The following is a 24433-nucleotide window of genomic DNA, read 5'->3' as shown; positions in this document are numbered from 1 at the left end:
TAGTTAAGAATTAAAGGCACATTTAAGATATTTCTTACAGGCTCCTGGTTTCTGGGAGTGGCATCAGTTAATCGGCAGAAAAGCATTTTAAGGGATATGAACATTTTAATCCCAAGAGAAATTACAAAAAGACAAATTATTTTAACCAATACAGCTATTTGTTACTTAAATGTTATTGTTCACTGCAAATGAATCAAAACTGCAAATTTTGATTGAGGACCATCCACAGGAGCGTGACAACAAAACATATTGTGCATCTCTCAGTGACATTTTGAGGATGTTTTCTGTGGTGACCATTTTGCTGGTAAGTACTTTTACTTTTAGGAAAAAAAAGATATTATGGTCTACATATATGAGGCTACAGTACAATGGTCCTAATTCACAGAAGTTGTGTAGAAAAGAGTGCAGATTTAACTGCTAAATGATGTACAAACTACTCCGTGTCTGATTCAGGAAACTGTTGTCTGACGAAGAAACAAGCAGTGATTTGAGGAACTGACGAATCAGCTTTAGTGCGTGCAAATTAGCACTCGTGCAGTAGTAACCTTTTTTAATGTCATTTGCAATGGACACACTTTAATTTGCCCTCATATACATATCATTTATATGAAGCATGCCCTAATTCATGCTTAAATAGCACAATTCAAAGCTTAAGTAGCTATATAGTGTTAAAATTGCAACTGAATCGAATAAAATGTAAAATTAACAAAATGTTGTAGCTTTTGTTTCAAAATGGTAGAGTGATGAGACTGTAGTGTAATTATTTTCATAAACACTGGGTGCTTGAGTGATAATATTGCAGTTTACGTGGTGGCTTCTACTGTGCTAGGTAAGCTATATTTTATGTTTTATTTGTGTGATCGATGATGTTTTTGATGTTATTGACAATAATTTTGATTATTTACCTGCAGGCATTTTCAGGCTGTTAACATAATACACTAACAATTTACACACATTTTTATCAGATATGAGTTTGATTGTATAGACAGGCCACAGATGAAACTGATGAATAACAAAACTAACAGTGATATTTGCATGGGCTCATTATGATCAGATTTGACCATAAGCAACTTTAATGTGTAAGGGCCAATGACACTAAATACTATTTCTTTTGTTGGAAAAAACAAGGCCAAAAGGCAAAAAGGCCAAAATGCTCCCATAGTAGATGTTTTTCCCCTTACAACACAGCAACAGCAGTAAGAAATGCCCCAACGTATCTTAATGTAACATGCCATAAGTATCATTCAACAATATGAATGAATCAAGATGAACTGTTGTAGTAATAAAACACTATGCATTGCTTCACTCTCTGATCGTCATGTGGCAGAAGAACATGCTCATGATAAAGTATAAGCTGCTTTAAATGCCATGGCAAACAATACACAACACAAAACTGTTGAACGTCTATTTATGAATGAGTTCATTTAGATACCTAACAACAGGTTAGGTAATACTAGGAAAATATTAGCCAACTAGCCAACCAAACATACGTCATATCAGATAAAAGTAGCTTAATGTTGGAGAGATAAATAGAACATTATTACGGCACTAAGTTACAGTACAGCAGCAAGAGCAAAGTACAAATCACCTACATAAATTAAGAGAAACTTCATAATTTACAGTGTTTACAAGATTCCAAGTGACACAATCAGCACAATTTGTGTTATATTGAAAACAAAGCTACTTACTTAAAAAAGATGGTTCTTCAAGGGTTCTTTAGTAAGGGCAATGGTACTATTTAGAATCTTGAGTTCTACATAGAACCATTTCATGCTTAATTGGTTAATATGGTAAATATTGCATGATAAATAAGGTAAAGTTAGTTAAGATTAGCTAATAACCAAAAAACTTTGTTTTGAAACATAAAACATAGAAAAAGAGACTTTAAATAGATGTTAAAATCATTGCCATCTTTCAGTCTCCATAGTCTCTCTTTTGCATACATCCTGGTGGGCATCAGAGTGATAGAATGGACTGAGAGTGTAGTGGGGCCTAGATCAGTCCTGACCCTATGAGAGATGTCCCTGCTAAAAAAAACTAGCACAGACCAACATAGCTGGTCAACAGCAAAACCAGTATATGCTGTTTTTTGGATGCTGGTACACTCAGCAGCAATGGATGTTAATATGCTGATCACTAGCAAAACCAGCATGTATTGTTTGTTGGATGCTGGTTGGTCTACTGTAACAAGCAGGAAAGTATGCTGGTCTATGCTGTTTTTTCAGCACGGGTCTGAGCTTGGGGTCTTTCTGCAACCATCCCAGTTCCATCTACCCAATAAAATTATCTAATATGGTCTGTGGAGCTGTTAGCCTGCTGTCACATTAGCACCAGTGGTAGTCTTTACAACCACACAATCCATGCAAATGCGTGGGGCCTCCCGCCTTTGGCAACAAAATGCCTTTGATTAGGGCCCTTGGACATAACTTTGCTTGGGATCCGAAAAATGCCAAATCCACCCAATTAGCACTAGCTTAGCTAGGGGGCTAACAGGTTATCGATTCAATATAGTTGTCTGATATGGTCTGTGGAGCTGTTAGCCTGCTGCCACACTAGCACTAGTTTAGCTATCCTCTAAAATTGTCTGCTATATTGTGTGTGAAGCTGTGAGCTATGTACCACCAGCTCCACTCTACTGTTCTTGCAAGCACTGTTACACTGTCGATGGCTTTTATGGTTTAACACCTGTTAAATAATTGAATTGGAAATAGAATTGGAAATCTAGCTTGCTTGTTTTTTGGTTAATAAATGTTACAGTGGGCTAATGTTGGAGCTTTTGTTGTGCTACTCCACGTCAGATGAAATAACAGGGTAGAGTGCTTTACATGCAGTATTGCCAAGCTAGCATAAGCTGGAGCAGCAGAGATCTTTGCAAATATCAATACGCAACAAGCTAGTTAGTTAACATGAACAAGCAGACAAATAAAAAGGAAGAGAATATTATATGATATGTATACAATTAATTAATATTTAACAAATTCTAGGCCCTTTATAAATAACCCTTTGTGTGATGTGAAAATCTATCTTGTTTATATTCTGTTTAATAATTTACAGTAGGAGCTAATGTTAGTTTTTTATTGTATTAGTCCACATCACATGAAATAACACAAAGGATTTCTGCAAAACATATGCACAAAGTATTCTTTGTCTGTCATTGGTTTGCCCATGAGGCACAGCTGTAGTTGCACCCTTCTCACCTGCATACTATACTCAACGAAATCATACAATACTCACCAAAGCAAATTGGATGCTGCTTCTCAACTACACTAATTTCATTTGTCATTTTTGCTTATACTGCCAACTTGTGTTGGCTTTAGACAACAGCCAATCCACTTATTTTTGTCTTTTCTCAATAAATTAGTGTAAACATTAAATAGGTTGAGATTAAATTGCTAATTAGTATTGTCATACATTTAAAATGTTATTTTATCTATTTGGCAAGATACATTTTAGACCAGCTTTTGGTTTTGCTCCCAATTTGCAGCAGTTTGATAAATGATTTTAAGGACAATTTTTTTCCTAAAAATGTATCATGTTGCTACAAAGAAATGGTGGTCATACCATGTATGCTAGTAAGGTTCACTGAACCATTGCTAGATCTCTTCTTGTGGCAGCTCAGTATTATTTGTAGTTAACATCCAGTATCTAAATTGGCTAATCAGCCCCTCATTAAGGCCATTTCATTCATATGGTTTTTGTATTTATTATTATTTATGTTTAATAAATATTGCAGTGGGAGTGCAGGAGGCATGGCCATTAGAGACCACTAGTTTCCTGTATAACACCTTTGGATCAAAAGCATCTGGAATCAGTCCCAGAACACCTGTAAAGTCATTAGAATTGTTTTACATTGTGATATCAACTCATCACGAAACACAAATTATTATTACGGACTACTGGACACCACCAGGAACCAACAGAAACTTTTCATGGTTTCTATATTTTTTTTTTTTATCAGGGTTAGCAACAAGTTGAGAAACAAGCAAATAAATAAAAAGAGGAAAATATTATATGACATGTACATAATTGTGACGTGTCAACAGAAACCAGACGCTCGCGGAAGTAAAAGATGCTGGCGTTTAATAATACTAGGCGAACAAACCGAAAAAGGGCAGAGCAAAAGACGAAGTCAAAAATACAGGCAAAAAGTTCCAAAACACAGATCAGTCCGTAGAGGCAAAAGCACAAAAGGGAAAAGACAAAAAGGCAGAGTCGATAAACACAAAGCAAAGGTTCAAACACGGGATAATGGCAGTCAGCATACAAACGCTCGGTAGTTCAACAGGAAACAATACCTCGCACTGAATTAGACTAAAGCCCGGGCTTATAAAGTAAACTACACAGGTGCTGCCAGTTAATATTCAGGTGATTTGGAGCGCTGATTGGAACGTAAGCTAGTGTCAGAAGTCACGTGATCTCCCATAGAATTGTGGGCAATGGAGTCCGTGTCGGAGTCCGAGGGAAGTTGCCGAGTCATGTGATCTCCCAGAGGATTCTGGGAGATGAAGTCCGTTTCTTTCAGAGAGTTCACCGAATGCGTGACAATAATTAAATACTACACTGTAGTGAAATTTATGGTATAATACTGGCAGCTGTGGTTGCCAGAATTTCACCGTAAAAAATATAGTGACAATGTATAAGACAGTATGCTTTTTTGGCAACCGTAAAATTCACTGTTGAGAACTGTTGTTCATTTACGATTAATTACTGTGAAAAAAAGCATATACTGTAAATCTGTATACAGTAAATTACATTAAAAACAACAGATATACTGTTAACATATTTACAGTCTATCAATGATAAAACACAGTACAACCGTATGACTCTTCACAGTATTTTATTGCAAAGTTCAACTTTACAGTAAATTACCGGCAGCTGTGGTTGCCAGAGTTTCATTGCAAAAAATACGGTACAACACATAAGGAATTACAATTAGTGTGCATAGATTTAACAGTCAATAACAGCTAATGATAAATCACAAAGGAAACAAAAAAATAACACAAATAATACATAAATAACATATAGGTACAGAATATTTTGATCAACTTTAAGAAACTTTTCTTGCATGATCCAATAACTTGCCCAGGATACTCACAAAGAAGTGCTGAGATGTTGAAAAAACAGCATTTGACTATATATCTAAAGAATAATCCATGGTGGAATTAATAAACATTAATAAAATAAATAAACATACATAAGAAATAGCCACTTGCCCTGGTTGATCAAGCATAATGAGTCCAGACTTGACCAAAGAAGGGGCTCAACATGGGATAGAGTCTCACACGGACATGATGTTGGATGATGACTGGAACACAGTATGTACTGTCACCAGTTCTGTATGTCGTTGACCATGAGGTGTTCACTATGGACCAGCATGACCCTCTCTGTAGCCAGAAAACAGAAACAAAGCAAAGATAGATTGATGCAGTGCTTGAGCATGATGCCCACACAAAGATAAATGCAAGGCCTTCTGTTGTTAAACTGAGCTCCAAAATATATATAGGAGAAACCTAAATTTTGCAATACAGTTTTGCCGGTCACGTTTATAATTGATAAAGTTTGGGTGTGAAAGGTAGAACAGGACATCCATCAACTTGTAGCTTAAACGTGCAGATGCCTCCAGTCAACCAGACACCTTAGCAACCAACTAATCCACCCAAATGACCACCTGGCACTATCTGGTAACCAATTACTTCGCCTTAGCAATAACCTAGAAACACCCCAGCAGCCAATTGTTACATCTTAGTATACATATACAGATTTCTCTTGTTCGCTCAACATCCGTCAATCACTAGTTTTAATGCCTGATATCTGTCAGCACTAAAATATTTAGTTGAGCTAACATAAGAATGTTTGTTGTACTAGGTACAACTAGTCTCGAGCAAAGCGGAGAAGAAGTACAACACAGGTGAACACAGCTGACGAATCAATAATCTGCCACTGTTCTAAGAAAGTGATATATGCATTATCATATATAAAGCCACTACATATTGTATCATGTCTTGAAAAGTTAACAATTCTTAAAGCTCACCTGTGTTCACAGGTAAGCATACATGAATCGGTTACACCACAAATCCTTTAGAAACAATTGCATTAACTGCCCAAACAAAATATGTAAATCTTACACACAATTCACAGATTGAGTGGAACAGCAGGTACTTAAGTATCTAAACAGTTACAATGGTGTTTACAAAAAATTACAAATTAAAATATAGCCGCAAGCGGCAATGAGCGGGTCCAAGCACTAAGCTGTAGTCTTTAAATGAATAATTCAAAATACCAGAAAAGGAGTACAATTCATGACATAACATGTAATTACAAAGTTATTCAGATGAATGACCTGAATCAAAAGACACCTGTTATTTATCTGTAGACTTTGTAGTATTGTTGTAACAACATTTTCAAAGATTTTGGGAGTTTTTGAGTTCTAAAACGCCCCCTATGGGCCAATCTGGATGAAGCAAACCACACCAGAATCTCCATATATAGACAGCTTTACAATTTAGAGATGATTGGACCAATGACTGATGAGTTATAGCACTTTAAAGTAGTAATAGCTGCAATGATCATGTGATGGAGGGAGACCACAATGAGCAAAAAGGTAAAAAAAAATTTATGCTTATTTACGTAGAGAGGTTACAGAGTTTTTACAATTTAGAGCGTTTGATTACTGTGGAAACACTCCCCATGTGTGCTGTTATTTAAGAAAAACATTGATGTACCGTTTGATATTATTTAAAAGCTTTAATTTTTAAAACTGAATTTGTAAAATGTTTTTTTATTGTAATACAGAAATTTAACTTTGTAAAGATATTCTTGTCTGTGTAATGTGGTTGGAAATGTCTTAGTTTGCCTTTTTTGTTTCTGAACAGAGTGAATGCATCACTGTTTTATTTCTACAGAGGTGTAAAAGTCATGGTTGCAGAGATGTAACATTTACACAATTTCTAACAATAAGGTTTAATAAATGGCAAACCTTACTTTTTGCTGAAAGCATGTATCTTTAATGTACATAAAGTCGTGTCTGTTTTATAGATTAGTGAAGGTCAGAATCTCAGTGAAAATTAGTGAAAAAGTAGTTTTTAGGAAGAGATTTAATAACGTTTGGTGAAAGACGCCCTTTGAAGTTCCAGAACAGTCTATGCCTTAGCCGTGCTTTTATTTTGAAATGATTTTAAATCAAAGACGTCAGCATTTCCTGAGAAGTACTGGAAAGCGCTTGAATTTCTCACTGAGCCACACTGTTTGAGCGGAGTAACACGAGGCGAATCTAAGGTTTGTTTTAATAAACGCGGATTCAGGTTGTTGGTAGTAATGTCGAACCGTGCTGGGTATAAAGTGTTACTGGTGTGAGTTTCTTACGGAGATGTCGTTGGATTCTTTTCAGTGGTGACAAACCTGTAGTGATGCACCGTGAGAAAATGGCCGCTTTCGCCCTGCCCAGCTAAACGGTCTCGGGCCCGCCGTACTTTTCTCTTTCCGTCTGTTTCCGTCTTTCCGTCTGTAGCTAAATCAGAACCCTGAAATAATCGAGGAAACTACACAAAGGAATGGCCGCTCACATACCACCCACCCCGAAACACGTTTGATTCCGTCTGTCGGTGATTCGCATGTCCTTATCCTCTAAACGGGTGGTTTTTGAGCATCTGTTACTGAAAGTGACTGTAAAGACTGTACTGCGGTGGGTTTTACTTGTAGCTGATAAACTACATTAGCATTAGCATCGCCCGGCAGGGTACAGCCCAAAGCACATAGAACAGTTATTTACAGCTATATTTCTGTCACTTAAACAGCAGCCGTTTGAGTTAGTGCTCTCAGATAAGCGTCCTTATCCTCTAAACGGGTGTGTTCAATTATCCGTTCGCTAGAACTGAGCCCTCATAGCGGTGGGAGGAATCGTGCACTCGTGTTAGCTTAGCCTAGCGGGCCACAGCTTAAAGAGGCTGGCAGAGGTCAACTTCATCCTCTTTTCCACAGCGGTTTGTGAGAAATATTAGTTCCTTTCGATTGATTTTAGTTCCTCGTTGGTTTATAATGTTTTTTTACTGCATGGAACCGGGACTGTGGAGCCGTGCGGGCCATATTGAAAAGGTTTTTGTAGAAAGGTTGAGTTTTCACAGCAGCCAGCAGCGTTTTTTTACAGGCTGGTAAGGAAACGAACTCAAATAGACTCCTGTATTACACAGTCCACAGAGTTCTTTGTTCCGGATTTAATGTTTCTGCAGAGACAGTATTTTGCCTGTACATTACACTGATGACTCAGTTTTAATCATTTGCGTGTGTAATCAGTGTAAAACAGTACTGATATTGTTCCTCACTCCACATGAAGAAATGATTGGAGCAATTATTACTTAGTGTTTCAGTAGTATAACTTGCTTCTAGACTGGCCAAGGCTGATTTTTATCTATGAATTAACTACGACACATAAATTATAAATATGGCATTATGAACTGTATACAATTATGCAAGTCATAGAATAAAGATGACATCAGGCTGCAAATAAAAGATTTTCTAAAAATGATTTTCTAAAATACTGTTTGTGTGAAATGGTAAAATAACATATGAAAAGTTTGTGACAGAAATTATAAAAATACATTAGGTCAATAAAAAGTCATTTTAGTAAAAGAGTATGAGAAAAACAAACTCAGATTTATTTGATGATTTATGTATTCAATTATACAGTATTTAATAAACTGATTTATTTACTGTTATTTGTTAGTTTGTAAATAGGTTCTGCTTGTGTGTGTGATATAGGATGTAAATTCAAGATTCATTTCAGTTAGAACACAGACTGAAATGACGTTTTATTATTTTACAAAGTTAATGTCACTGTCCTTGTGTTTTGTGGTGAAATATAAATAATATGGACAGTAAATAAGTGAATATTGAACGTTTATCATGTGATCTTTGTAATATCTAATCTTATGGTTATAATAAAGAATGTTGTCATATTTTTTACCTGTTTATTTTGTGCACTTAAGAGCTGTATTTGCAAAGGTATTTTATATGGTATATTTCTAATATTATAAATATATATGTTCTCTATGTGTGGTAACACAATGCTTTTTTTGATTTACAGTAATATTACATAGATCTCTGGTTTTGCTATTTATCAAGTTTATTTTTTGATGCTGTTGTAATGTTTTTTTTTTTTCTGATACATATTCAGGTTTTACATTTATGATGCATGATCTGTGTGTGATTTTCAGATGCCACGTACTAAAGCTTCAAGGAGGTCTGAAGCAGCAAAGAGGAGACTAGCCTTGCAGGCTAGTCAGACGGATAAAGGTGTGCCGCCTTTTAAAATAAAGGCACTGTCAGAGGACGATTGTGACTGTCTAACTGCTCAGAATGACACCCAAATAAACTCTCCTAACAAACTCTCGCAACCCATATTCTCGCAACCCAAAGTCTCGCCAAGCAAAGTCTCACAAACACGGTTCCCATTGCAGGTTGAAACACGTTCTGAAAATGTGTCTGTAAACTTGTGTGCAGACTTGCCTCAGATGTCCAGTATAAGAGGTTCCTTTCATCAAGGTGATGCACGATTTGAAACTGTTAGTAGAAACAGTAAACAGTGTGACTGCCATAATGATGTGCCAAGTTAAGAATGTGCTCAGCTGGTCAAAAGAAGATCTGGATGCTATCTTGGTGCATGGTGATGCATTGTACAACTGTTTGAGAGCTCAAGGCAAAGTTCATGATCGTTCAGGTTATTTGTACATCAGTGATTTGCCAACAATGCATACGCTGTGTGATTATGAATTCAGTATGAGATATGAGGATAATTCTTTTGTTGGAGTTTTTGGTGATGACGGTCAGTTTGGACATGCTCCAGATGTTATCATGTCATGTGATGAAGCAGTAAAGAGAGTATTTGCAAATTACAATGCTTGCTTATTTACAGTTGCTGTGAATACGTGTGCCATTGTTAAAGAGAGAGATTGGTACATATTGATTGATTCACATTCCCGAAATGTCGATGGTTCATTTGCTGATGAGGACTTGGGTAGAAGCCTAGTAGTTTACCATGCCAACATTGAGTCATTATTGGAACATGTAACCACTCTAGGCGTGTCAGTAAGAGGAGTTGATAAACAGTTTGAAGTCGTTGGAGTTGTAGCACATGCAAGTGTCAGAAATCAACATGAACACAGTGATGTTCACTCAGACTACACCACAATGCCAAAAAGCAGTTATGAGCAGTGTACCAGGGACCAACAATCTAATATCTCAACTAACAGAAAATCCCAAGTATTGTCTAGCCAAGAATCAAAAAGAATTCCTAGCAATACTCAGTCATCACATACCATGGCTACTGGAAATGTGAAGGTCCATTACTCCATCTTTGTGCAACAGCTGTCCGCAAATGTCTATAGAAACTTGCAAAGCAGAAATACACAGTAAGACAGGTGTTGAAACTATACCAAATACTGCTATCAATTGGTCAAACCATGAAAGTGGAAATGAAGTTGACTTCATCAGTGAAACATGTACTGCTTCCTTTCAATTCAATCCTTTGGCAGAGCAGCAGCAAAAGAGCATTTGTACGAAACTGAACATTGTACACTATGATCATGAACAGTTGGCTCTGAGTACACCAGTGTCAGTGGGTGAACCATGTCAAACGCAGAGTGTCACAGGAGATGGAAATTGCTTTTTTAGATCGTTGGCATTTGCAGTTAGTGGGAGTGAAAAAGAGCACAGAAAAATTAGACGGGCTGTTGTTACACACATGCAGAGAAATTAAACAGTTTATGTGAAGTATCTCAGAGAACGTCACCAGACTGTTGCAGAATATATTTCTGAAACAAGAATTAAGTATGTCGGAACCTGGGCCACAGAGGTTGAAATTCAAGCTTCTGCTGACGTATTTGGTGTGGACATATTTACTTACACCCAGAACAAATGGTTAAAGTATTCACCATGTTCTCGTTCCAGTAGTCGTTTCAATAATGAAGCAGGAATTTATTTGAAACATTGTAATGATTCTCATTATGAAGTAGTCACCTGTGTCAGAACTAGTACAAGTGAATGTGCTGAGGTGTGTCCTCACAATATTGGAAACAGAGTATCCACAACTGCATCGAGTAGACGTGAACTTGAATGTCGGAAAAGACATTATGACACAAATAAAGAATTTAGGGATGATAAAGTTCAGAAAAACATGAAACGGTATCATGAGGATGAGGTTTATAGAGAGTATATTAAGAAACAGCAAGCTGATAAATATAAATCAAATGCAGAATATAAGGAAGAAAAGAAGCAAATGAGCTTGAATAAATATTCTGTAAATCTGGAACATAGGCAACACATGAAGGAACTGAGCGTACAGAAATATTCCACAAATCCAGAACATAGGCAGCACATGAAGGAGCTGAGCGTACAGAAATATTCCACAAATCCAGAACATAGGCAGCACGTGAAGGAGCTGAGCGTACAGAAATATTCCACAAATCCAGAACATAGGCAACACGTGAAGGAACGGAGCATACAGAAATATTCCACAAATCCAGAACATAGGCAGCACGTGAAGGAACGGAGCATACAGAAATATTCCACAAATCCAGAACATAGGCAGCACGTGAAGGAACGGAGCATACAGAAATATTCCACAAATCCAGAACATAGGCAGGATGTGAAGGAGCTGAGCGTACAGAAATATTCCACAAATCCAGAACATAAGCAGCACGTGAAGGAGCTGAGCGTACAGAAATATTCCACAAATCCAGAACATAGGCAGCACGTGAAGGAACGGAGCGTACAGAAATATTCCACAAATCTAGAACATAGGCAGCACGTGAAGGAACTGAGCATACAGAAATATTCCACAAATGAAAGTTACAGAGAAACTGTTAAAGAGAAGAGTTTTGAATTATACCACAATGATGAAGTTCACCAAACTGCTAAAAAACAAGCCAGTATGGAGCGGTATAAAACGGACAGAAGTTATGCTATGATAACTAAATGCAGAAGTGCAGAAAAAAGGAAAAGAGAAAAAGAACAAAGGAAAGATATTGATTATGTAATTGAACAGTTCAGAGAAAAAGTAAGCACGGGTCCTGAATACGTATGTGCTGTTTGTCATCATACATTATTCAAACACCAGGTAATCAAATGTAAAAAGATGAATATGTCAGAAGAGCACACATGATTAAAATTTTGGCAGAAAAGTGTATTACAGACACATATTTACATACATGCTCTGATGTCTGCAATGATGATTGCAAATTGAAATCTGGCCATGCTGGTTGTCTGTGGATCTGCTACACTTGTCATAGAAAGATTCTTAATGGAAAAATGCCAGAAGAGAGTGTTACAAACAATCTTTCCCTGGAGCCAATTCCTCCTGAGCTGCAGATGCTGAATTCACTGGAGAAACATCTCATTGCATTGCATATCCCATTTATGAAAGTTGTGTCTTTACCAAAAGGAGGGCAAAATGGTGTTCATGGTCCTGTCACATGTGTTCCTTCTAACATTACAGATGTTGTTGAAGCTCTACCAAGATCAGAAAATACTGACTTCATGATTCGTGTGAAACTGAGGAGGAAATTAACTTATAAAGGACACTATGAATATGAATTTGTACATCCAGAAAGATTAAGAATGCTTTGATGTATCTGAAAGAGCATAACAAATTTTACTGCGTTGTGCGCTTTAACACTGATTGGACCAATCCATTAAGTAAAATTAACTCTGAAGATGATGTATGTCAAGAATACGGCGATGTGGAAAATACTGATAACAATTTTGGAGATGAGAACATTGATGAAACTTTGCATGACAGACAGCAACATGGTATGTTTATGGATACTTGTCTACAACCTGTTGATATCGCTCAGGAGATTCTGGATCAACACTTTGATAGCATCCTTTCTGTGGCCCCTGCAGAACAGAACAACCCAGTCAGATTACTAACTGATGAGTCAAATGAAGCTAAATGTTTTCCAGTTCTTTTTCCAAATGGTAGAGGTACCTTTCATGATAACAGACCAGAGAAACTAACACTGTGTAGATATCTTAATACAAGAATACTCAATGCAGAAGGACGATTTGCAAAAGACTTGGATTTCATTTTCTTTGCACAATACGTGTCAGAGCTAAATCAAATTATATCAAATGTATCAATTGCCATGAGGAAAGGATATGAGTCTCACCACAAAATTGATATTACTTCAGAGATGTTGACAAACAAAGAGTCCTTGCACAGGATTTTGAATTTTGATGAAGGCTACACATTTTTGAGGCCCATAAGAGGAACTCCTGTGTTCTGGCAAAGTGTCCAGAAAGACTTGTTTGCAATGGTTAGACAGTCGGGTATTCCTACTTGGTTTTGCTCATTTTCATCTGCTGACTTGCGATGGCCAGAGCTCTTACAAAGAATCCTGAAACAAGAAGGAAAAGAGATAGCCGCTGATGAACTTGATTGGTCAGAACGATGTGCCCTGTTAAAAACTAACCCTGTGACAGCTGCTAGAATATTCAACCATCGATTCCATTGCTTTCTTAAAGATGTCATTATGTCAGAAGCAAAACCCATTGGCAAAATAATAGATTACTTTTACAGAGTTAAATTTCAGCAGCGTGGCTCACCTCACACTCACTGCTTGTTCTGGGTGGCAGATGCACCACAGATTGATAAAGATGATGATGCTGAAGTTACAGCATTTGTTGATCGCTATGTAACATGTGAAATGCCACCAGATGATGACACAGAAATGCATGATATTGTGTCAAGTGTTCAACAACACAGCAAGAGGCATTCAAAAACCTGCAAAAAAAAGGGAACAGCATGCAGATTTAACTTTCCACGTCCCCCAAGTAACAGAACATTTATCACAAGATATAAAACTGAAGAAGGTGAAAAAGATGATGATACGAAATCGGAAAAAGATTCTGCAAACTGTATCAACCCTCGAATGGATCCAGATTTAGCAGAGATCATACTTAAAAAAGTAAGAGATGCTTTGTTGAATACTCAGACCAACTTTGATTCTGCTGATACTTTGTTTACTTCTGTTGATATAAATCAAGAAATATTTGAAGCAGCTTACAAAAGAATGACACGAAAAACGAATGTACTTTTGAAGAGAAAGCCACAAGATGTCTGGGTGAATCAGTATAATAGAGATCTTTTAAAAGCTTGGAATGCAAATTTAGATATCCAGTTTGTGGTTGATGCATATTCCTGTATTGTCTACATCATCTCCTACATATCTAAAGCAGAGAGAAAAATGGGATTGCTATTGTCACAAGCTCAGAAAGAGGCTTCAGAACAAGGCAATGTTGATGCTAAGCAAGCTTTACGCAAACTTGGCAGTGTTTTTCTGCATAATCGTGAAGTTTCGGCTCAGGAAAGTGTTTATCGCCTTACTAATATGAAGCTGAAAGAAGGATCTCGGAAAGTGCAGTTTGTCCCAACTGGAAATGTAATTAGGATGAGTCTTCCACTCAATGTGATTCAAAAGAGAGCTGAATGTGCCGATGAAGACAGTCAGAACATTTGGATGACTAGTATCACTGAAAGATATCAAGGGAGACCTAAAACAGAAGAATTTGCTGAAATGTGCTTAGCAAGTTTTGCATCTGAGTATAGAATATTGGCCAAATCTGAAAGTTCGTCCACTAACAGTGTGAAGTTGGCCAAAGGATTAGGTTTTGTAAAGAAAAGGTCACGTACAGACGCTGCTATCATTCGATATCCTCGCTTTTCATCAACAAAGGATCCAGAGAAATATTATCAAAGCATTTTGCAGCTGTTTTTGCCTCATTATTCAAACAGTCAATTGAAACCCTGCAATTTCAACTCTTATAAGGAATTTTATGACACTGGCTTTGTGAAATTTTCTGATGATGAACTACATTCAGTAAAATTAACGGTGGACACAAACATGGCAGTGTTTGAGAAAGAGGCTGACTCCATAGAAAAAGCACAAGAAGACCTAGAGGCACATGGTCCAATGGAAGATGCATGGGCTCAAATATGTCCAGAAACTGAACATGAACGTTTAGAATGTCTTGCCAGCAAATCTGATCAATCAAAAGAAACAGAACAACACAGTGATGTTATACCAGATCTGCTACCGAAAGAAACATATAAAATACAAGATAATCCTCACTGTATGCCAAAGCAAGAAGCAATGGCTTTACTTCGTTCACTGAATGAAAAACAATCTCTGATCTTTTATAAAATTCGTCATTGGTGTTTACAAAAGATACGTGGTGAGAATCCTGAGCCATTTTACGTCTTTATATCAGGCCCTGGAGGTGTAGGAAAGTCTGTGTTGATAAAAGCAATACATTATGAGTCACGTCGCATTTTATCTCAGTTGTCAGATAATCCAGATGAGACACACGTGTTATTAACTGCTCCAACTGGTGTTAGCGCTTACAACATTGATGCTGCAACAATCCACTCTTCCTTCTCCATCGGAACAGACATAAAGTTGCCATATCAACCACTGGGAGATGAAAAAATAAATTCACTGAGATCTAAGTTGGGCAATCTCCAGATACTAATTATTGATGAAATTTCAATGGTCGATCACAAACTCCTTGCTTATGTTCATGGCAGACTGAGACAGATCAAACAAACTGGAGATTATTCTGCTTTTGGAAAAGTTTCCATAATTGCAGTTGGAGACTTCTATCAGCTTGGTCCTGTAAAAGGAAAACCTCTGTTTGCAGAGCCTGTTGGAGTGAATTTGTGGCAGAATCATTTTACTGTGGTAGAACTGACAGATATAATGAGACAAAAAGACACAGAGTTTGCACAGCTACTCAATCGGTTAAGGAAACGGAAAAAAAGAAATGCAATGCTAGAACAAGATATCAATACGCTGAAAGAACGTGAAACAGGTGAAGGAGAGAACAGTGCTGACCTACATATTTATGCAACGAACGAGGAAGTTGACGATCACAACAGGCGCATGTTGTATAAAACATCCTCTGACATTACTGTCATTCGGGCAAAGGATTTTGAAAGAGTTGCTAAAACTGGTCGGCTGGAACAAAAAGATGGACATCATGCCAATGTTCGCAACACATGTCTGACGCAAGCTTTGCAAGTAGGTGTCAATGCACGTGTGATGTTGCTTAAAAACACTGATGTTTCAGATGGACTTATAAATGGTGCATTTGGTACAGTTAATGAAGTATGTTTTGATACTGATGAGGAATTTCCATCACAAATATATGTGACATTTGACAATGAAAAAGCTGGTAAAGCATTAAGAGCCAAAAATCCCTGCTTGAAACCTGGACTGGACAAAGCAACACCAATAAAACCTGAAGAAGAGACTGTGACAAGAAATGGGGGCATACGGCATCAATTTCCTCTGAAATTAGCTTGGGCTTGCACGATCCACAAAGTACAAGGACTAACTGTGGAAAAGGCTGTCGTATCACTGAAAAAGATATTTGCTGCAGGACAAGCATATGTAGCTTTAAGCCGTGTTACTTCTCTTGAAGGACTCATAATAGAAGATTTCAAAGAGAATTCTATATATGCGAAAGAAGAAATTGATACTTTCATGCAAAGCATGCCAGCATTTATTGAGACAGTGAAAGAAACAGTTCCATCTCTACCATCATGCAAGATTCTTCTGCACAATATACAAGGACTAACATGTCACCTTGAAGATCTAAAACATGACAGAAGGTACATGGAAGCTGATATAATTTGTGTGACAGAAACTTGGTTAAAATCAATCCATTCCACTGATGATGTAAAATTACCTGGATTTTCATTTCATAGCAAACCCAGATGTCTTGCGTATGACCAAAGTGACACAATGTTTGCTGATCTAAAGGAGCAACAACATGGTGGTATTGGTGTATATAATAAAGAGCAAATTAAGTGTATTGTTCATGATCTACCATGTAAGAACATTGAATTTCTGTCATTCATCATACCTCATTTAAATACAACAGCAGCAGTTGTATACAGACCACCCTCCTACAATCTGAAAGCTTTTCTGGACAGAGTCACTGATCTGATTACGTACATGGACAATTTTTCTGGAGGAAAAATTATTATGGGAGATTTTAATGAAAATCTTTTTGTAGCAAGTGCTTTGAATGAAATGATGCAGAATTGTGGATTTTCTCAAGTTGTAAAAGAAGCAACTACTGAAAGTGGCACTTTGATTGATCATGTTTATATCAAAGACATCAGCAGCAACAACATGAGTATTTCCATTATGCCAGTATATTTCAGCTACCACGAATGCGTAGTACTAAATATGCTTCACTAATACGTAATTATGTAGTACAGAAAATGGGAAACGTCCATTGCTCGTGTTGGGGGGGATACAGGGGTACTGCAGAAGCCTGGACGGCCCCTGTGGGTATAGATATATAGGAGAGATGTCCTGTTAACTGGTTCACAGCCACAAAGACTCACTTTGTTCAAGGAAGATCTGACAGTACACTGTTAGAAATAAAGGTTCTGTGCAGGTACATTTTCCGTTCATCAAGGTGCAAACAATGTAAATGTTGCCTCAAAGGTACAACAGTGGTTTTAAGGTCTAACTGTGTACCTTGAAAAAGTTTTTCCAGGTGAAAAGGTTTGTATTTGTATCTTTTCACAACCAAATGTTTTTAAACAATACAATTAAATAAAAATCCTGGAGACGAGACGGGGTGTGTGGAGTCAGTACAGCTTAGAAAATATCATTTCAGTGGATTATGGTACAGTTATGTTCCCTGACTAAAGGTACTGAGATGTACCCTTAGGAGTACCACCCCAGTGACAAGAGGGGAACTGCCCCAGTGACAAGAGGGTTTCACAACCTAATGTTGTAAAACAGTACAATAACAGTTCACAACCTAATGTTGTAAAACAGTACAATAAAATAAAAAGCCTGGAGGCGAGACAGGGTGTGTGGAGTCAGTACAACTTAGAAAATATAATTTTAATGGATTATGGTACAATTATGTTCCCTGACTAAAGGTACTGAGATGTACCCTTAAGAGTACCACCCCAGTGACAAGAAGGGAACTGCCCCAGTGACAGTTTCATCCCTTTATTTCTGAGACTATTTCTTGCATAGTGGCTGCTTGGAATAGAACATTTTGTTTACAAAAGCCTCTTATTTCTGTACTAGGAGCTTCTGTGCTGTGAACCAGTTAACAGGACATCTCTATTTCTTATTAAGTAAAACTTTTTAAAATGAGCAACACTATATGGACAAAAGTATTGGGACAATACCTTGGAACACAGAGCCCTCACCTCAGCCCCACTGAACACCTTTGGAATAAACTGAAACAGAGATTGTGAGCCAGGCCCTCTCATCCAACTTCAGTGTCAGACCTTACAAATGCTCTTCTGGATTGATGGGCAAAAATTCCCACAGCTACACTCTCCAAAATCTTGCAGAAAGGTTCGCAGAAGAGTGGAAGCTGTTAGAGCTGCAAAGGCGTGCCAACTCCATATTAATGCCTATTGATTTAAAAGGGGTTCATAAAACCTCTCGTTGGTGTGATATGTAGGTGCCCTAATACTTTTGTTCATATGGTGTATGTGTGGGATATCCATTATGTTCCTTATTTTAAAGATTTTTGTAATGAATTGGTCCAAATATTGTTCTTTTAAAACACCATTCAGTTGTAAAAAGTATTCAATAATGTAATGCTTACATCTCTTTTGCAGTGTTTGAACTTTGTGAAAAAAGACTGCACATTTTCTTCAGTGCACATCAGCTAAGCTACCTTTATATTTTCTGCAGGAAGCAATAAATAGTGGAGAGGTTACACTTATTACATAACTACATTTTTAGTTATTACATAACTATGTTTCAAATATATGTGTTTATTCAGTTCTTATATATGAAAATCATATTTATTAATCAAGAAAGTGTACACATGTGACCAAAACTGTTCTTACAAACATAGCAACTTTGGTAGCCCCTCCAGTGATGTGATGTCAGCTCAATGACGGGTAAGATCTCGTGGCCTGAGACAACCTAAGGCAGAGTGGCATTGGCACTGGAATGAATGAAAGCACAATATATCATTAACATTTGTGCTTTAACTGAATGTCATAATGGTAGGAAGTGCAGTAAACCTTGAAAAAACTTTTTGCCTATGGCAAAATAATGTCCATCTTGGGGCTACATGAAAAAATATGAGATTCCAAACTGGTGCATCGATGTCAGCTTAATGACGGGTAAGATCCCCTGGCCAGGGACAACCTAAGGCAGAGCGACATCGGCACTAACCACTCCTCTGTACAAACAGACCAGATATTATCACATAATAATGTGTATACTTTATGTATTTATGTTATACACAGAACATAGCAAATTTAGTAGCCCCACCAGTAATGTGATGTCAGCTCAATGACGGGTAAGATCTCGCGGCCGGAGACAACCTAAGGCAGAGTGGCATTGGCACTGGTATGAATGAAAGCACAATATATCATTAACATTTCTGCTTCAACTGAATGTCATAATGTTCGGAACTGCAGAAAACGTTGAAAAAACTGTTTGCTTTTGGCAAAATAATGCCAATTTTGGGGCTACATGAAAAAATTATGAAATTTCAAACTGGTGCATTGGTGTCAGCTTGATGAGGGGTAAGATCCCCTGGCCAGGGACAACCTAAGGCAGAGTGACATCAGCACTAGCCACTCCTCTGTACAAACAGACCAAATTTTATTAAATAAGTGTGTATACCTTTATGTATTTGTGTTATACAGTTAGAAATATATATATATATATATATATATATATATATATATATAATCTTCAATGTGTCTATAAGTTCAACAAAAAAGTTATTAAAATATGAAGTAACTTACCCACCAAATCATTGGCTTGGTTTCTGTGCAGAATATGTGTGCAGCCTTTTTCCACAGACAATGTAGTGACCAGTAATATCTTGTACTAAAAGTACTGTAAAACAACCCTCTGAGTATGGGTTGCCATAGTGTACAGCAATATTCAATATTCAATTACTTGTGTCATTTAATTGTAAATTAAATCAAACGTTGATGCTGCATTCATCACTGATATTTCTATTATCCCTACACATCCCACCTTTGGTGTTTTTGTAATTAACTATTATGGAAAGGAAATATCTATCAATGCATTAATAAAGTACATTATTCATTGAAAGTATGCATATTGTGTGTGTCTTTGTGGGATATAAATATAATTTCATCGGCAATGCTATTTCATGAAATGAAAACATTACCAGAACAGAGACGCTAACAAGTTTCTATATATCTGTGCTCTAATGTTATTTCTTTGCTGGATGGTGATATAATACTATAAGAACTCTTTTATTAGAAGTACTCAAACAAAAATTTGAAATCTGTGAAAACTGAAAATCTGTTTGAACTAAGCCTTTAAGCATTTAAATTTAGGAAAAACTTAGTCATAACATTTCATAAAATATTACACACACGCACTGTCTTAAAATTGATCAATGCCTGATACTGACACTTGTGTAAAAATTAAACACATAAAATGGGAGAAAGCAGTATTCAAGGTTGTACAGATAATGATTTTGAAAAACATGCTGCATATAAATTGCTTCAATGCATTGCCATTAAGATCCTCATACACCTACCTGTTTCAAGGTATTTGCAATTACAATTCTAAGGGACTTTTAATAATTTCTATATTAACACAAAAGAAACCAAAAGAAGCTAATATTCCATGAATCAAGAGCCTGTATATGAAAATTCATATTAGCGGATCTTTTGAGCTTTATATAGCATGTAAAAAAATGTCAACATTGATGTCAAAATACTCCATTTGTTACACAATTTCTGATATAATTGTATTTGCAAAGCTGACTTGTTTTCAAAGTTTAACCTATTATTGTGTATGCCATAATGAAGCCCAATGCACCTAAACAGAACCTTTTTGTCATACAAGTACTAAGTGAAAGGTGCTCACAATTTGTCATAAGGTCACAATATATTATGCTTTTTGATTAGGAGCCTTAAACAAAAATATAAGTTTTGATCAGATTGAAAACTGAGTTTTATTCAGATTGACCTTCTCACCTTCGAATAATAAGCTGTAGTCTCTGAATGAATTTGTATAAATACCAGGCAAAGAGTCCAATATTTTATATGACTTTCATTTGCAAAGTTATTTACGCCACAGAATAGAATGAAATAGCACCAATTGTCCGTCTGTATATTGCATAATAACATTGCAATAGCATTTTTGATCATTTTAAGTGCTTGTGAGCGCCAGGGCACCCCCTGCAGGCCAATCTGTATCAGAATCTGCAAATGTCCTTAGACTCTGAACATTTTTTGAAGAGCAACAAGGCAGTATTTCAAAACAAATTTCAATAAGTTTGGATCAAAGTTTGCAATATTTTCATAGAGAGGTCCACATCAGCAAAATGAGTGCTTGTGCAGTTTCAGGCAATTAGGCCTACCAAAATATAATGCTATTTGCTCCAAGGCAAAGAGGTAAAACCTAAAAACTTAGAGTTTATGAACAGCCCTTTATTTGCCATAAATGATGGGCACTCTTTAAACATGAAATGTGCTTCATTTTATATGTACGGAACGATTCAGTTTTGTTGAAAATGCAACAGATTGTCAACATAGATGTCAACCTACAAGAAACTCTCATGCACTTTGGGCTAAATAGGCCTAATAAGGCCTAATGCAGCTTGGGCCTTCTAGGCAGAGAGGCTGAAAAGACATCTGAGTTCATCAACAGGCCTTCATTTGTCATGAACAATCAGAAGGGGGCTTTAAACATAATATATGTTTACATTTCAATTTACTGATCGACAAAGGTTTGTAGAACATTTAAAAGATTATAAACATAGATGTCAAAAATACATGAGGAGTGGTAAAATGTCTTAGTTGCGTTTGCAAATTGTTTTCTTTCTCCATGTTAAAGCCTTTGATAAGCATGACATAAAAGAACCAGTGCACTCAGAAGAGCTCATTTAGCATAAAGGACCTCAGTGAAAGTGGGTCAGAATTGGTCCAAAGGTCTCCATATGTTATGAAAATTGATCAAAGACCTCCATCAAAGATGTTCACTGAGTTTTGGTCAGATTGACCTTTTGACCTTGATATAATAAGCTGTATTCTTTAAATGAATAATAAAAATACCAGAGAAGAAGTACACTTTATGACATAACATGTAATTACAAAGTTATTTAGATGAGTGACCTGAATCAAATGACACCTCTTATTTATCTGTAGACTTTGCACTATCATTAAAATAACACTTTCAAAGATTTTAGGAGTTTTTGAGTGCTAAAACGTCCCCTATGGGCCAATCAGGATCAAATTATGCAAGCCACATCAAAGTCTCAATTTATAGATGCTTTAAAAATTTTTAGATGATCAGACCAATGACAGATGAGCTATAGCAATTAAAGCTACATCTATGTTATTTGACCAAAAATGAGACTCTGTACGAGATGTACTTGATTTTCAATAATAGCGCCGCCCAGAGGCCAAATATTTTGAAACTTCACAGGTTGTTAGAAGGTGGTGAGATAGAGATAGCTGTCAAGTATCATGAGGATTGGCCAATAGTAATCCTGTCAAATGGCTGCTGAAAGCTTATTGGCCGATGGTGGCCATAAATTTAAATATATTGAAACGTCCTTAACAATTTACTTATAGTCTTACTAGTAGATGGTGTTTACAAAGTTTCAACTTGATCTGATGTACACATGCTGAGAAACAGCTATTTAGGCATAGTAAGCATTTACAGCGCCCCCTAATGACCTATGTACACAAAAATTGATATGCTACGTCAGAGTCTCATTCGGGATAGGCCTGTCAAGTTTCACATTTTTTGGGTGAAGGATTCTCGAGTTACAGATTTTTTTATTCAATAAGAATTATTTTGAATTTTCCAGAAGGATTAATTAGCATGTGGCACCCATATTGTTTCCAAAATTAAAAATGTGCTGGATAGTTGTTGATGGTTAGGCTATGCTGAATTTTGTGACACCAGAAACATGAGGATTGGATGAAAACTGTAGGACTAGTACACAAAAGTAGTTTTTGCATATTATGCAAATTAGCTCAAAATCTAAGTGGGCGGAGCTTAATTGTCCAAATTACAAGTTGTTTTGTTGGACCCAAGGAATCAGGAAAAAAATGTGGCTTGTCTGTCAAAAATCTGGGGAAGGAATTATAGAGCCAAACGCGTTGTGTTGCGCAATAGCGCCACCTTTAGGCCGATTGGGCTCATTTTGCGAACTTTAGCAGCGGGAGCCAAAAGGCCTAATGAGGCCTAATGCAATTTGGGACTTTGAGGCAGAGAGGCTGAAAAAAGGTCTGAGTTCCTTAACAGGCCTTCATTTGTCATAAACTAGGAGCAGGGGGCTTTAAACCTAATATATGTTTACATTTCAATTTACTGATCTACAAAGGTTTGAAGACACATTTGAGTAATGGTAAAAATTTCTGTCTTTGTTGCTTGGCAAAGTATTTTGTTTCTCCATGTTAAAGGCTTTGATAAGCAAGACATAAACAGACCCAATGGACCCATAAGGGCCCTTTAAACATAAAGGACCTCAGTGAAAGTGGGTCAAATTGGTCCAAAGGTCTTCAAATGTTATGAATATTGATCAGGGACCTTTGTCAAAGATGTTCACCGAGTTTTGTTCAGATTGACCTTTTGACCTTGGTATTATAAGCTGTAGTCTTTAAATGAATAATTCAAAATACCAGAGAAGGAGTACAATTTATGACAAAACATGTAATTACAAAGTGATTCAGATCAGTGAACTGAATCAAAAGACACCTGTTATTTATCTGTAGACTTTGTAGTATTGTTGTAACAACATTTTTAAAGATTTTAGGTGTTTTTGAGTGCTAGAGCTCTTCCTATTGGCCAATCAGGATCAAAGAGACTCAATTTATAAACATACATATAATTTTGAGATGATTGGACCAATGACTGATGAGCTATAGCAATTTAAGCTAGCAATGCCATGGCCGCAATTATTTAGTGATGGAGGGAGACCACAATGAGCAAAAAATGGAAAATGTGCTGGATAATTATTTACCTAGAGAGGCTACAGAGTATTTCTAGACCAGTTTTGAGAAGGTAGCTTCAAATTCCACGGACTAGTTCGAAGAGTGCTAATTTCAAACAATTAACGATTGAAAAAAAAGTATGCACATTTTTAATAGACTTGTAATGACAAAAGTGTTTGGAACACTGCACTGCATGAGGGCATCTAAGTTATTTGACCAAAAATGACAATCTGTACAAGATATACTTGATTTTCAGTTATAGCGCCCCCCAGTGGCCAAATGTTTTGAAACGTCGCAGGTTGTTAGAAGGTGGTGAGATAGGGATAGCTGTCAAGTATCATGAGGATTGGCCAAGGCTAAGCCTGTCAAAAATGGCTGCTGAAAGCTTATTGGCCGATGGCGGCCATAAATTTCAATATATCAAAGTGTCCTTAAAGAATCACT

General features: G+C 36.8%; 1 long non-coding RNA gene across 1 annotated transcript; it reads left to right on the top strand.

Moving 5' to 3' along the window:
* The first annotated feature begins 7173 nt into the window (after positions 1 to 7173).
* LOC118808115 lies at positions 7174 to 9887 on the top strand. Its single transcript, XR_005007258.1, has 2 exons — positions 7174 to 7275; positions 9210 to 9887. It is a non-coding gene; the product is annotated as an uncharacterized LOC118808115 (long non-coding RNA).
* Positions 9888 to 24433: the final 14546 nt, after the last annotated feature.

Source organism: Colossoma macropomum, unplaced genomic scaffold (assembly GCF_904425465.1).
Source record: "Colossoma macropomum unplaced genomic scaffold, Colossoma_macropomum, whole genome shotgun sequence".
Classification (NCBI taxonomy): domain Eukaryota; kingdom Metazoa; phylum Chordata; class Actinopteri; order Characiformes; family Serrasalmidae; genus Colossoma; species Colossoma macropomum.
This window is presented reverse-complemented; position numbering and strand designations above follow the sequence as displayed.